This window comes from Carassius gibelio, chromosome B10 (genome assembly GCF_023724105.1).
Source record: "Carassius gibelio isolate Cgi1373 ecotype wild population from Czech Republic chromosome B10, carGib1.2-hapl.c, whole genome shotgun sequence".
NCBI lineage: Eukaryota > Metazoa > Chordata > Actinopteri > Cypriniformes > Cyprinidae > Carassius > Carassius gibelio.
This window is the reverse complement of record NC_068405.1, coordinates 16,957,061-16,973,767: the sequence shown is the minus strand read 5'-3', so window position 1 is coordinate 16,973,767 and position 16,707 is coordinate 16,957,061. Positions and strand designations below refer to the sequence as shown.

The 16,707-nt window shown below is 36.5% G+C and overlaps 1 protein-coding gene across 4 annotated transcripts in view; it reads left to right on the top strand.

The window, feature by feature from the left end:
* LOC127966405 (homeobox protein PKNOX2) overlaps positions 1-16,707 on the top strand; it is an 86,126-nt gene that overhangs the window by 30,204 nt on the left and 39,215 nt on the right. The gene's annotated exons all lie outside the window — the stretch shown is intronic.

The following is a 16,707-nucleotide window of genomic DNA, read 5'->3' as shown; positions in this document are numbered from 1 at the left end:
ATCGAACCACCTAGAATATACAAACCTGTGATTTCTCTGCAGTGATATTGCTCTTCTGGAGTCGCTGAGTTATTCCTCGCTGGTTTAGTCAGAATTGGGCATTTACAGATGAATTTCGAAATGAATTTTCCAGCACTTGCTGTTCATCTGCAATCACCCCGACTGTGTTGTTTAAGCGATTGTTTCCTCACTTCAGTAGCACTTTTTGTTATGTCCTTATAGTGCAAATTTGTTAGAAAACACAATTTGTGTCTTTAATGGATCGTGGGCTCAGGGTGGAATTACGTTGTGGATGAGTGAGAGAGTTTGTGTGTGTGGCAATATGCAGAAGGGTTAACTCTTTGCTTTTCAGAGGGGGTAAAAGCCAGGGAAGTCTCTTTAATTGAGTGTGAAAACAGCTGGGTATCTAGAGCCATTTTCCCCCACAGCAGCATGGAAGTGACTCAATATCCTCCTGACTCTAATCGCTCATAACCCCAAATTCCCCCTTTCTTTCTCTCCCTCTCGCTCTCGGAGCCCTGCCGAGGATTGTTTTACGCTTAATTTTGTTAAACCTAATGAGATTTCCCTAATTAAATCTCCTCCTGACTGGAAACCTCTCTCTCCTGTCGAGTGAAGTGATTGTTTGTAGATCTTTTTAGACAAATAAACATCTTCGGAGCGAAAGCACAGTGCAAGAAAGATGGAAGGAGCCTGCATCTTTTCATTTTTGTGGTAGCAGCCCTGTGCTACACTCACCATGGTTTGCTTAATGTCTTTTCACCTCCTTTTTCACCTTCTCAAATGATCAGTACTAGTTCCTCATGTCTTATATTACAGCTAAAATGAAATTATTTAACATATTGTACATTGTCAAAACTTAACCGGAAGCAGTGTTGGGGAGCACCAAATAAATGTAGCGATGCTATTTACTTTGTAGTAGCATAACAGAAGCTCAGCTATCTTCGAAACTTATTTGTTTTTTTTTGCTATAAGCCACTTTTTCCAACAAGTAGCAGTTGTTTGTAATATTGTTTTGTTTAGCTGATTTAAAGTTGAGCAAACTAATCTAGTAATCAAACACACTCACTTAAAATGAATCCTTGAAATCTGATTCTTTTTAATGAATTGGGTAACTTAATGAATTGAAATACATTGACCTTTGTGATGATTTGTTCAAACTCATTCACTTCGATGAGTCCTTTAAATTAATGTTTTTTTTTTTCTTTTAAAGCATCAGATTAATAGGTTTATCTCTATCGTAGCATTACAAACTAACATTACATAATCTACATAACATACTAAACATAATTATGTGTGCATTTTGACAAAATTCTATTTTTATTGTGTTAATATACTGTTTATTTATTTATGAATTTATCCAAATTTACTAATTTGAACCATGGCTAACCTTTATGGCTAAGTTTTAATGGGGCGTCCCCTTTGCTGTGAAATAGTATTGATTCTAGACAGATCCACTACTGAAAGCCTCTTTTATAGAAGCAATATTGTCATTTATATAAGGCTGTATGAATATGTATGTGTGTGTGTGTGTGTGTGTGTGTGTGTGTGCCAGGATCTTGTTTTGTGTCGGAAAGTGCCGCTGGGTGTGTCTGGTCCATTGAACTCTCTGAATAAAAGGCCTTGAGAGTATTGTTGACTGCGGTCATTGAGCTGGTATTGTGGATGCCCCATGGGAGACTATTGTGGGACTCGACCTTCTGTTTCCCGTGCCGACTTCAGAAAGCTAGTGCCAAGACGCCTCTACACACACATCGCAGACAAACACCATTCCAACCAGACCCTATTCTTTGCCCCTCCTGTGGACCATTGGGCAGTCCGCCTAGCTCTTGTGAAAGGTGCCCTCTGATTTTACCCCCTCTGATCAGGTTTCTGCCACCAGTTGCCCAGTTTGATGTGAGTAAGTGGCACCAGCAGGCCACTCACAACTCCTGGATCATCCGTGTGACCGTTCATTATTCAAGGACTGGTTTGACATAGGCTCCTTTGTGTGGAATGTTACCGTTGTTTATTTGATTTCCAAAAAGCTCTATTTAAAACATGAAATAAAGTGCACAATGCATCAGTGCATGTTAATCAAAAGGGGGGAAAATGTATTGTAGTTCTAATTTTTTTTTTTCTTAAAAAATTTATAATTTTCTCCATTCATGCAATCAGTTTTCTTCCGAAATAATCAAGGCTGTGGCAAAATTTATACTAACGAATAGTTTAATAGCTTAATGTTTTCCTAATCAAAGTCTCGCCTATATTATTTATTCCACATTACAAAGTGTTTTTGGCAACATGAAGGTACACTAAAGTAAAATCAACATTTCAGTTGACTTCAAATCATAGAAAACATTTCATTTCAGCAGATTCTAGTACTAAAAACGTATTTTTCCATAGTCATGGAAAAATATAGTGGAATTTTAGAATTGTAATTTCGTTTCCTGGAAAAGCATTATAATTTCTAAAATCTAAAATGCATGAAAAAGCTATGGATAGGGGTGCTCCAATCATGATTGGCCGATCGTTAATGCGCATCTCGTCAGTAAAGCCGGTTCTCTAATCAGCGGTTAATACCGGCCGATCGTGATCAGAGCACCCCTAGCTATGGACATTATTATAATGAATATATATTTTACTGACCACGCGTAGATATAAAATATTTGAACACTTTATGAGTAAAACACTGAAGGAAAAACATGGGGGGAAAAAATCTGGAAATTTATCAGTGAGAAGTTGTGCCAGTCCTGCATTATTTATTATTATTAATGTTGTTCATTTATTATGGCAGCAGAAAGAGCTTTTGCAAAACTTTTAACTTCCTTATTTCTGTGTCAACCATCATATAAGGCAGCACTTAACTTTATCTATTGGTATTTCTTTTTTTTGTTTAGTATTATTTTATTGGACCGAGGATGCTTATTAGAAAGTAAATGTGGCCCATTTTGATTTCATGTTGCCATTTAATAGTGGATATTATTATTCTTTTTTTTATGTACAGCATCAGTTTACAGGGGCATTAACAATACAGTACCTTGTGTCACTGAGCAGTTGATTAGTATGATTCCTTTTGCTCTTTCTGTAACAGTCTCAACCTCATCATCATCATCATCATCATCTCCACCAGCACCCCTGGCCTTCACCCCGAGTCTGTTCCTCATCAGCCTCGATTAGCATTATGTTGATTTAGCCTAGCAGCCCCCACCAACCCTACGGAGGCTTATTAGGTTGAATATTTTTTTTTTATTTATTCCCGTTTTCTTGGGGTCCCTGTCGGCATTTCCAATTACTCTCGCCGTTCGGCTGTAATTGCCTCCGTGCTAATGGCTGCCAGACAATTGTGCTAAATGAGGTGAAGGCGCGAGGCAGCGAGCTCGACTTCATTAAGAGCTAATGGGATTTTATTGGGGGGACTGAAGACCCAGCTCATCAAAAAGGAGAGATGGAAGGAAAACAAAACAGATGGAGGAGAAGAGGCTGAGAGAGTTTTATAGGCGTTTTCTTCAGTGTCTGCTTGTCTTAAGTTATGTCGAACAAGAATGTGCAACCCTACTTGTTTACCGTTGGAAATAAGGACACACACACACTTGCGTCTCTCAAATACACAGACACACTCAAAACATGCGCGCTCTGCTAAGCAAACATCCATGTGCATGTAACTGATAGATACACATATAAACGCATTAAAATTCTACATAACGTGCATGCTTGAAAAGATGAAAGAGATGGAATTACAGTCAAGATTTTATGATAGTCTGTGCATGTCAATCTGATTTCTTAGATAACATAAATTGAGTGCCAAACTTTGCGCTTTAAAGTGTGCATCACTTCTAGCTGAAAAGAGCATTTGCTTGACAGCATTTGAAAAAAAAAAAACACATTTCCCAGATTTCAGCTGTTAATTGCAGCAGTTTTATGTCACAAGTAGATTGTTGAGATATGATGAAAGATGCAAAACCGCATCGCGTCTGACTGGATGTCATATACTGTAGATGGTAAACAGCTCTTCAAATCAACGTCAGAGGAAAGACTTCATTTAAAACTAACCCATAAAACACTGAAGTGTGTTGTCGTTTTAAGCCTTGTTTATCTCTCTCATTTCAGCAGATTTATATCTGTGTGTGTAAGGCAGAGACAGAAAGTCTTTTTGGAGCGCTAATACAATAATAGAAACAACCTGACATAGATAGCAGTTCCTTAGTGGGTGATTTAACTGTCTTTTGTCATGCTGTTCTGCTTAAAACAAACGCACTGCTCTGTTAGTGTTTTCAGGGTTTGGCTCTACAGCATGTTTACTGAGAACAGATGCTCTTCCAACTTTCTGAACACTAGCTGTGCACACTTGCTTTTGTCGTTTACCATGCTTCATTTTTTATTGTAATGTTTTTCATAATGTTTTATGGTTTTACTTTAAGGATACAACTTTAGTACATTAAAATATGATCATAAACTAAAACTATTTTTTTAACACAATATAATTTATATATGTAGATTTTTTTATCATTATTATTTTGTTCCCATATTTCTTTATTATTATTATTTTTATTTAAACAGGAAATTTGGGCTGAACATATTGACAGGTTCATCATTTTCTAATTGAACATGCCATGAACATGATTTGCTACTTTCTTTCTACTTGGGCGTGACATTCTCTTACTAGAAATATTCGATTGGACAAAATATATATAAATGTATAATTCTTTTTTTAATTATTATAATTTTTTTTTTAAAGTTGATTTACATAACAGTAAGACAGAGCTAATTTTTAACAAATCTTAAGACGGAGAAAATAATATTTTATATAAATTTAGCAGCAGTTTAGCTCTAACTGTCACCACTGCATACAGATCTGTGTGCTCAACCACAGGGCAGCTGCTAAACTGATTCAGAGACAGTGTTACCGTGTAATCGGGTTATCTCCGAGGTGGAAAAGAGAGGAAAATCTATGCCCTGATTAGATAAAAGGCATTGCTTCCAGCCATAACATCTAACCATAATATGACACCGGATAGGCTCTGGGCTCTGGCAATGTGAAAAATAGGTCTCTGTTTTTGTCATCCTCTGTTTCTTTATTTATTTACTGTAATTTTAGATTTTAGAAGGGAACATCTGTTTTGATTTGAATGTTGGATAACGACGGTTTAATGGATCATGCTATGGATAGAGTGAAGAACTGTGGGATGTTTGTGATTGATGTGGATGGGAGACTTGAGTCACCGCTCTGGTTTTTCAAAATAGTCTGCCAGGGAATTTTTCAGGGAAGGATAAGAGTGAATGTGAGAGTTTGGTGAAGAAGCAAGTAAATGAGTGAATGAAAGAGACTGATATGACATGTTACAAAATGAAATAAAATATAAAGTTGTAAAAATAAATTACTTTCAAATAATCACAGCTTGGTTGGACTTGTGGATGTTAATTCCGTATAACTTCAATTTCTTCCAAAGAACACAAAATGAGATGATTATAAACTATAAAGTTTTAAAACAGACAAATCACTGACATTAAACTGCCATTTACTTTCATGATGTGAAAATGAGCGGCTTGGATGCCATAAATATCTCCTTTTGTTTTCCACAAAATGACAAAAATTATTTTATTTTTATAAGAGACCATGGAATAATACAAAAGAAAAAAACTAGCACAGCTATATAATTGTTTGCCAGGGGCAATAGTCAATTAAACCGTTTAACAGTCATTATTTTCAAATATTTGACTATAGTAACACTGCGATTGACCAAAAAGAATCAAGTATTGCAGGGAGAAGAGCAATAATACTGTCTAATATTATTTTTCCCCTTACCCCTTGTTACATCAGCCGAAAAAGTTATTAAATTTTGATGAAACTTTATGTAAGCAACCATTTTCGGTCTTTAAAGTGACATGCACTGATGAATCATGCACAATAACAGCTACATTTTCATTAAGAAAGTAAATGGGGTCAATTTAGCTTTTATGTTGCCTTTAACAAGAAACAGAGGGCCTTAGGTTGATTTCTCTGCTCCCATGGATAGATTTTTTGTAGATATTGATAAAGAAATGAGAGAGCGGGTGACTGAACCAACGGGTGAGTCAGAGCGAGGAAGAAAGAGAGTAACCCTGTCCTGGTGCTAACAGCTGTGTTGCAGCTGCCAGCGGCTCCTGCTGAGGGTGAGCAGCTCAATTCTCCAGGGTCAGATCTGTGGTATGGCGGTATCCGTGGCAACGGGCTTTGGGCCTGTGCGGCAAGAACAATCCTGCCTCTGAGAGCTGAGCGCTGTGCTCTGAGCTCAACACACCGGAATGTTCTACACCAAGAGAGGGAAAGTGGTGCAGAGGATATATATCAGGGGTGAAATGTACATGAATTCGTACCAAACCGTCACAGTCCAAACCGTCACAGTACGAACATCTCGGTTCGGTGCATGAGGGCTTACAGCGAATACAGGCAATTCACCCCCAATCCAGAAGGGGGCGCCCGCAGCAATGCAACACTGTTTGATAACTGGCCGCCTGCAGAAGAACAGCAAATGCCATGAATTGCACACTTGAAAAAAAAAAACCCACTAGACAGTGACCATGTGCCGACTCTGGATGCGTCTTTCGCTGACTGGCAAAGAGTGTACTTTAAAGGCTTTTGCTCTCAACTGTTTGCGAAATGTAGCTAGGCCTTTCACGATAACAACTTTTTGTTGTGTAATATATTGCCCCAGAAATAATTGCGGTAAGCAATATAATTATTATTTTAAAGACCATTTTATGCCAATGAATATATAATCATAATTTGACAGCATAATAATAATGCAAGAATGTCTACACACTTCCAAATGACAACAAACTTTTAATATTTAACAATATTTAGATAATGGAAATAAAGTATCAAATTATTAGATATCTTAAAGTCTTGAATAAATAGTATATAAACATTTTCTAACAAAAAGTGCATCATAACAAGTTAGGGAAAAATGCACATTTTTTCCCCCCTTTCTCTGTAAATTGAGGGTGCACACTATTAATGAAAAACATAATCCATACTTAGCAGTCAGATATCCATATGCACAAAGGCACAGATGCCTAAACAAGGCCATATCTGCAGATTCAACTTTTTTTTTTTTTGTAGAAGCATTTTTTTTTATTTGAACTAGCACCTCATAACTGCACCACGTTATGTACGAGAAGCTGCAAAAGACACAGGTGCAAGTGGAATATACAAAACATAGTGACATTAATTCTTAAGTAAATATAATGGCCGAAATATTGTGTCACCAAAAATTATTGAGGTCATGTACATATATTGTGTGATAATTTGATTAATTGATTATTGCGACAGGCCTAAATTGAGCTTTGTGCTCTTGTGTTCTACCTCTCTCATTCGGCACAAATCCAAATATTTCATAATATTTCCATATTTGTGATGTAACGTGTGTGAATGCTAAACTATTATTTATAATGTAAATTATAGGCTTTGTACTTCAGTTCCAACGGTGACACAGAGGCAGGCACGCTGATGTTTGGTTCACTGTATTTTATTTTGTTAAAGTACCAACTGTGCTGTCAAGTTAGCAATGCTGGAACTGATATGTTTTGTGTGTGTGTGTGTTTGTGCGCGTGTGTGTTTCCTTATACCAACAGAATCAACTTTAAACACTAATTATCTTATTAATAATGCATCACTGTATAAGCTCAGCATATATAAGCTACGTTATGTCGCACTGATTTTTCCCCTTGTTTGTCTGTAAACTAAATCAAATATTTTTAAAGAGTTTATTCCTTGTATTTATATGTACTGCAGATTATATGTATTTAACATAATGGAATAATATTTAGTATTTTCACATCTAGGTGGGAAAAAAGCTGTACTTTATCCTACTGTCTGTTCAGAATAAATGAAAAGAAACTGATCATAGTAGTTTTTTTTTTCGGATGTACCGAAATCGCATCGAACTGTGAAACCCGAACCGAGGTATGTACCGAACCATGACATCTCTGTACCATTCCACCCCTAATATATAGGCATATACACACACACACACACACACACACACCAATTCTGGCATGAAACTCTAGATGGCACTGTCCCATAGGTCTAACTTAATCTGACATATTGACATCATTATTACATGGCACAGCTGATTGGTTCTCTACTGTATCAATAGCCAGTGAGCTCGCTGCTCAACATTCAAATATATGACTGTAGCAGTTGCAGTGTGAAAACCCTCCACCTTCCCCAGCTCCACCTGTATAGATCTGCTACAGGGTGGTCATGTAGCTTATGTTATATGGGGCTTATTTTATGTTATGTGTGCACCATCATCATGTGGATGTATGGGCAGTAGCAAGTCAAGTTATTTTCTCTGCGGTAGCAGCATAGCAGATCTGTTCTGCCAAGACCATTACCATGGCAATCCTTCTGATATACATTTATAATAAAAGAGGAAAAAAGGATAGAACATGAGAAGACACAAAGTAGAAGTTAAAAGTCAGACACTTAAGGGGTACATTTTTGGAAGTAAGACTAAAAAAAGTGGTCTGGTTTGAGAAAGACAAAAGAAAAAAATAGACAAATATGGTCTTAGCCAAACAGAATAGTGGATGTCAAGTTACCAGGTCTTTTGCAGTCCCCTAAAGCAAGCCGGCTGGAGTCGGTCTTATCTCCTGGCTCCAGCTCCGGCCCACAGCAGTCTGGCCCATTGAGCTTCTCTCAGCATGCAGCCTGCAAATATCGTTTTAAATCTGAAGCTTCATTAAAAAATCATCCTGCAGCATCCACAATGATATTAAATATATTAAACAGGTATCCAAACTGGCACAAAACCTGCAATGCTCTTTTTGACAAGCACAATGGGGCGAACAGTTGTGGCACTTTAGCACACAAAATTTCAGTGAAAAGATTTCTGCATAATCACTTACTTAATGTACTGAAATAGCACTGTGCAGTGTTTTTATTATTATTATTATTGTTATTGTTATTATTATTATTTGTTGTTAATATGATTTGATTTTGTATATTCAATTGGGCGCTGATTTCCCCCTTTTTAGAATAATATTACCTTTTAAATTTTCAATTGCTTGAAAATGTAAAATTTACTTTGCTTATTTTTTTTAAAACATTTTTTTTGATAATAATACTATTAAATGTAATCTTTAGCCAATATTAAAATGTATATAAATATTTTATACTGTACATTACAATATTGATGCCTAAATTCACTTAAAATTAATTATTAAGATTTATTATTATTATTATAATAATTACTATTATATATATTATATATATATATATATATATATATATATATATATATATATATATATATTTTAGAAAAAATATAATAAGGGATCTGCTATTAACTTTTATTTATTTATTATTATTATTTTTCATAAAATCTGTATCAGTCAGAGGTTGCAGTGAAATATGTATCTACAGCTGTTTCTGTTTTTGTGTTTTATAGAAATTTGGGAAACACTTTAGATTAGTGAGCGCTATTGATTATTAAAGCGATACTCCACCATTAATCATTAATCACTTACCCCCATATTGTTCAAAACCCATGAAAGCTTTGTTCATCTTCGGGAATTTAAGATATTTTGTATTAAAACCGGGAGACTCCCCACATCACCGTAGCGCCGTTTTGGAGGGATACACAGGCAGCGTACAGCCGTACACTCTTCTGTGTCAACTGTGCCACAAGGATGTGCTGTTTTCTTTCAAATCAAAGCATAAATGCACATAGAAAATGGACACAGAATAGCGTACACTGCCTGCATATTCTCCAAATTGTTGCTACGTTGATGTGGGAGACACAGAGATGATGAATTGTTGAATGAAGTTGTTATTTTTGTTTTCTTCTTATACAATAAGTATTCTCGTCGCTTCATGATGTTACAGTTGAACCACTGGACTATTCTGACTATGTCTTTCATAATTCTCTGGACCTTGGCATTGTATTTTACTTGGCAGTCTGTGGGACAGCCACAAGCCTCCCAGTTTTCATCCAAAATATCTTAAATTATGTTCCGGAGACAAATGAAGCTTTAATGGTTTTGGAACGACATGGGGGTAAGTAATTAATGACAACATTTTCATTCTGGAGTGGAGTATCCTTTTTACTAGTTACTTATTAGCATGCATACTACTAGCACATTGGCTGTTTTTTAGTAGTACTTCAAAGCACATATCATCTCATAAAGCCTTATTTTGCCTGGTAATATTCTAGATCCCTTAACCCTACCCAGTATACCTAAGCATAACTACTACTACATCCACCTTACTTACATATCAATAAGCATCAAATTAGGAGTTTACTGAGGGAAACTTCTTAGTTAATAGTGAAGATGTGTGCCCTAATTTATAGTGTATTGTGGTATCCTGGTAGTATAAATTGTGTATTTTTCTTTTGTATACATGAAGTACTCTATAGCATCTTCATAGCAATAAAAAGTTGCTTTGAAATCACAGCATCTCACATCATCTTGCAGTTATGAAACAGCCATTGTCCTCTGTTAAAAGCAGTTTATTTTTGAAGTCACACATTATAGCTGAATTTATAAATCTGCCACCCACAGTCCTTCTGGACGGCCCTCAGCGACCAGCTGCCTCTTGTTTGGCATTGTCTATATATTTCATACTCAAGATTTCATTTACATGAGGAGCTGACGAAGTGTTGATGAACTAAGGAGAGATACAGCATATCACGCTAACCAGGCATGAAAACGTTCAGCTAGCATCAGATTGACAGCAGAAGTTAGTGTATTCATTAATTCATTTGAGTGCTAATAGAAGTTAGATTTTGTAAACATCACTCGTGAGTTAGCGTGCGCTGTTAATCACGTACGCAAAACGCGGTCAGTTAGTCTCTATGAACACTAATATGATTAGCCAAGAGTTTAGGGGGCAAAACAAGCTACATTTGCGCTTAAACAACCGTGAGTATTCTGTCAGAGCGATGATGGAAATATGTACAGAATGATGTGCGTTCGGGGGAGCACAGCGAGAGTTTCCATGGCAACAGGATTCCTGCGAAAAGGTCAACGTCGAAGGCAGACTTGGAAAAGCACAAGAGGATTATTGGGGATTTAGCGGCGAGTAAAATCATTTTTATTCTCTTTTTATGTATTTTTTTGTCCTATCTGAATGACGATAAAAACACTGGATATGAATAGTGCAATTATATTGCTTAAAAAACGTCTCGCTCTCCCTTTATATGATTCCTTGCCTTGGTCCTTTGAAGTGAAATTGAAAAGAGAAAGAGTTGTGGACGACGGTGGTGCTCTGCTTTGTGCTTGGTGCTGATACGCACTCTTCTGCCCCCTCAATCACTTCTTCCCTCTCTCTCTCCTTCCTCCCCCCCTTCCCTTTCCACTCACTTTAATTAAGTCAGCCTCCCTGGCATGGCTGCCAAAGATAATTGGAGTGGGTTTTGGATGCCATTTACTCGAAATGTCGCCTGTTTCTTTCTTTTTTTTTTTATTTCCTCGTCTCTGCCACGTTCACTAATTTACTTCCTCTCTTCTTGTCGTTTATGAGATAGGGATTAACCTGAGGTGTGTGCCATGCAGGTATGCATCACAGACGTAAGACAATTTATTAGCCAACTTTGTGGGCGAAGGTTACGTTTCTTTAACTTGCTTTTAGAAATAGTTCTTGCGATATTTTTGGAGCACTTGAAGGAACTTTTATTATATGCTATATATGTATAATCTCAGGCAATTAGTCATGCAAACGTAATTAACATTTTCTTATACTAACCATTTTTTTCTTCACCCCTAAATTATTATCATTATTATTATTATTATTATTATGGATCTGTGCAGCATTTTGAGTTCAGTAAAATCTTCCTCCAAAAATATATATAGTGTATTTATTGATCAGTTTTCATATGGTGATCATATGGGTCTTTAGAGATTCTAGATATTTCATCACAGGTTCTTGCATTGCTGCATGAAGTTAAAGTTTGTGCAGGTTGGTTGCAGACAAGTACATAGATGCTTTAGATTAATAGGTTATAAAGTTTCAGTCGGACAAAGTTTACTGAATAAATTCAACCATGCCCATTGAAAAAGTGATGTGACTTTGCACTATGAGATGGGATAACTTGACTAACCAGTGGACCGATCTCATTCACAGCATCTGTATGTTTTATTTGGTCAATCTGAAATGCCTGAGGAAAGTCTTTCATCAAAGTATTTCTGTATATTTACTGTCTTACATGAATGCATTCCCAAACACCAGCACCCACCTCTAAAAGCAATGACTGCATTTATTGCGTTACATCTGCTTTCTCTGAAGCAAAGTAAAAAAGTAATTTATTACATATGAACATTTTTATATTCAGTGGCTTCTAGTTTTCTTAAAGATGTTTAGTGTCAGTTTACCAGGAAGAGACGATTTTGTTCTCTTTGACTCGTTGGATAGAAAACGGCAAATGTTTTATACGATATTCCAATTTTGTTACATTTGAATCCTTGAATGGAAACATAGCTAATGTTATTTAAGTAATCTCTTTAACACTTTATTTTAAAGTATAATTCTCACCAACTACTGTAGTTGCTTAGTAGCATGCATATTACTGGCCTATTGGCTGTTATAGTTAAACTTATAGTTGACCTATTAATGTCATATTGAATGGCCATGATCTAGATACCTTGACCAAACCCGATACCTAAACTTAACAAATACCTTAATAACTATTAATAAGCAGCAAACTAGGAGTTTGAGCAAACCTCTTAATAGTTAATTTGTTCATTAATCTAAAGTGTTACTATAATCTCATAATGTTTAAAGAAATAAATTTGTAATATTTAAAAAATTCAGTCAGTCATAAAAAGTCATGAAATAAGTTAAAATGTTTTTAAAATAATATTAAAATTGTTTTTTTTTTTTTTAGATTTGTAGTATTTTGAAAATAATATTATACAACCTGTTTCTATTGTGATGATCACATTTCTCTGCATAATGTTGTTTTCCACGCTCAAAATAGGAAGCTTTATTCACACAATATTAACTTTACTGTAACTTCAATTAAATGTTTATTTTTATTTTTATTTTACATTATTCATAGCTTTTTTCATAAAAAAATGTGACTAAGCTTGTAACATTTACATCTTTATTCTCCTGATGTTCCAACTTTATTCTATTTTTTATTTCTATTCTAACATACTGTAACACTTAATCAGAATAATTCAAATATTATTACAATATCATTATTATCAGGGTAGGAAATTTGAGATTTGCTTTTATTTAAACATGGCACCAAAACACTCATGTCGGTCAAGCATCTACCATGTCAAACAAAATAATTTTTAATAATAATAGTGGGGTTAACAAATATAATTAATTAATTTACTTGTTTTGGAAAAATTTTGTTGCGTTGATCTTTCTCAACTTTTTTTTTATTTTTTATCATTCCTTAGGAAGTACTCTTTGCTTTCAGAGAGATTATTTCGAACAAATATAATTAATTAATTTACTTGTTTTGGAAAAATTTTGTTGCGTTGATCTTTCTCAACTTTTTTTTTATTTTTTATCATTCCTTAGGAAGTACTCTTTGCTTTCAGAGAGATTATTTCGAACAAATATAATTAATTAATTTACTTGTTTTGGAAAAATTTTGTTGCGTTGATCTTTCTCAACTTTTTTTTTATTTTTTATCATTCCTTAGGAAGTACTCTTTGCTTTCAGAGAGATTATTTCGAACAAATATAATTAATTAATTTACTTGTTTTGGAAAAATTTTGTTGCGTTGATCTTTCTCAACTTTTTTTATTTTTTATCATTCCTTAGGAAGTACTCTTTGCTTTCAGAGAGATTATTTGCTTTTATGAGTATAGCCAAGCTATACAAGCAGAATATAAATGTACTACAGCTCACTTTGCTGCCAATTTGTCAGGTTAATCCCTAGTTTTGTAGCCAGAAATCTGATTTATTGCGTGTGATGTACTTTCATGTTTTATTGACGACATCTGTTGTGTTTCACAGCCCAGGTCTGGTGTTATGTAGTGCTGTTATGTAATCAAGTGGTATAAAACTTTATACAGTACCACCCATTATACCGTGTCTGCTCATGCCGATCTCCTCAGGCATCAGCGTGTCACAGTTTGGCATACACGTGTCATAGTTTTTGAGCTTGTGCTTGTAGTAGCGTGTGTGTTCTGGTCATAGTGTGTGGTGACTGTAGCGGGAGTCCGTGAGTGAGGCCTCCTATCAATCATGCTGGGCTGCTGAAAAGGGTTGCACTGGGCCAGGCCACCCATCCAGCCGGCCACGGCAGGGGGATCCAATATCCCCCCAGCTCTAATGTACTCCAGATGGCCAGGGCAGAGCACTGGGGCGAGCCAGGGCCTCTCAGTACACCTCCAGAGAGACTGGGAGCGAGAGCGCAGGGCGATCTGTCTGCATAGCTGCAGTGTGTGTACTTTAGAGAGGAGACGTCCTGACCGTGGGGTTCCACTGAAGTGTGTTTGCTGAGCTTGCCGTATATGCACACACACATTCTCTTACTATGTGTCATACAAAACACCTTCATGAGCCTCATATAGAAGTATAGTAGAGGTTCAAAAGGAGTCAACATGTCCACAGGGGTTGCTCTAGAGGTATGATTTTACAAGGGTTGCATTACCACTAGAACTACCAAGGCAGTCATTTTGACCGTTTTTAAATTTTAAAATGTAATAACTTGACCGTTCACATTACAGACGGCGTATAATTTCTGCTTTTGCGACTTTTTCCTGTGGTTGAAGATGCATGTCAGTGTTGCCTAGCAACTTTTGTTCTAGAAGTTTTTGTATTCTATTGCTAAGCTAAAACTCCTGTTCGTAAAAAAGCCAGGTTCCAGGTAGGCTATGTTAGGCTGGAAGACTATAGCCTGGCTGTTATCAATAATAGCCTACTTGAATGTTTTGATAAAATAGCCATAATAATAATAATAACAGTATTGGCTATTATTATTTTATGCTAATGTAATGCTATAGCTAATGCATATATAAATAATTACTCAATAAAAATTCCCACAGATCATGTTTTCAGGCCGTTTTAAGTTTTATTTTGATTTAACAAAGTGGTCAGAGGTGGGATTTATTGCATGAACCTATCACTGCTGAACATAAGCAGTCATATCCAGTCATATTGCAATGGAGGCACTTTTTCCCCAGTCATTTTCAGTTACTCCCCACCAAACCCACCGCAGGCTTTAGGGAGTATTAAAACTCAGTGTGCTAAGGGGAAGCAATGTATACACAGCCATGTATACACTAAACCATTTTCAAACGGTTAGTTGCATGAATTCCTATTAAATGACTGGATTTCAAAGAGCAATGGTAAATATGACCACACCTGTAGTATATATCTCATCTGTTTTTTGTTTGTTTTTTCACTTTAGGAAAAAGTTTTTTAAGGACTCTCACACCCATTCTTCAGGGGGTGGATTTTAATACAGTAAAATTTATACTCATATTAACTGAAAGCATAATTAATTTTGGAATGATGGATTAAAACAAAGAACTTAAAGGAAGTCGTGGTCTAATGGTTAGAGAGTCAGACTCCCAATCGAAGGGTTGTGAGTTCGAGTCTTGGGCCGGCAGGAATTGTGGGTGGGGGATTGCATATACAGTTCTCTCTCCACCTTCAATACCATGCCCTTGAGCAAGGCATCGAACCCCCAACTGCTCTCCAGGTGCCGCAGCATAAATGGCTGCCCACTGCTCTGGGTGTGTGTTCACAGTGTGTGTGTGTGTGTGTGTTCACTGCTCTGTGTGTGTGCACTTCGGATGGGTTAAATGCAGAGCACAAATTCTGAGTATGATTCTCCATACTTGACTGAATGTCACGTCACTTTTTTTCACTTTCACTAAAGAAAAATGTAGTTTCTTGCAGATTCCATGTGGATCTAGTCATGGCATACCAGCACCATTGATTTAGATAATGGCCCCTTTAGATGGAAGAACGCTACCATTTTAGTAAAATAAACAGTCAGGAATGGGACTGAGGGTTATTTGAAATGTTATAGATACACCAAGGAATGTGTCTGTCTCCCTGAGGCGCACATGGAAGCTTTCATGGTAACACTATATCTGATGGAAGCCATCGGTTTGCCACAGTTGTTAATGCACCTCCGGGTTCGAAACTTGGCTCAGACCTGAAGATGGCCGGAGAGAGACTTTCCATTCAGTACAGCCTGTCATGTTATCCCTGAATATTCTTGGTCTCTCTTGTTCATTCTCTGTACCCCCCTGACATCTCATCTTCTCACCCTCTATGAGTGTATTTTGTCTTGCTCTCTCTTTCCCTGACGCTCTTTCTCTCACTCCTCTTGTCTCACTGCTGCCTTTCTTTCCCCCCACTCATGATTCTCTCTCCCTGTGGCATTGCAGAGGAAATTTAATATTGGATTGTTTGGAGTTTTCAAGGATTCCATTCGGCGTAGCTCCAGGCACTACGCAAAGACAAACATCAGCTGTTGAGGCCAAGAGCAGCAAACATCGCCTCATTATCCCACCATGCTCATTTTTGCTCCACTGGTCTTGTCTCATGCTCTCTTCTAAGTGATTCTTTCTCTCTGTTAAACCTGCTCTTCAGGACGTCTCTGCTCCTGTCAAAATCAGATCAGTGTAGAAAGTATTATAAACATTTTAAAGAATCGTGTTATGCAGTGTATGAAATGTTCTAGAACTCTTTTTGGTTGGAATCTGGAACTTTTCACATTCTAAATTCTCCATGGGCAACTTGCTCTCCTTGTGTTCCGATCCTCT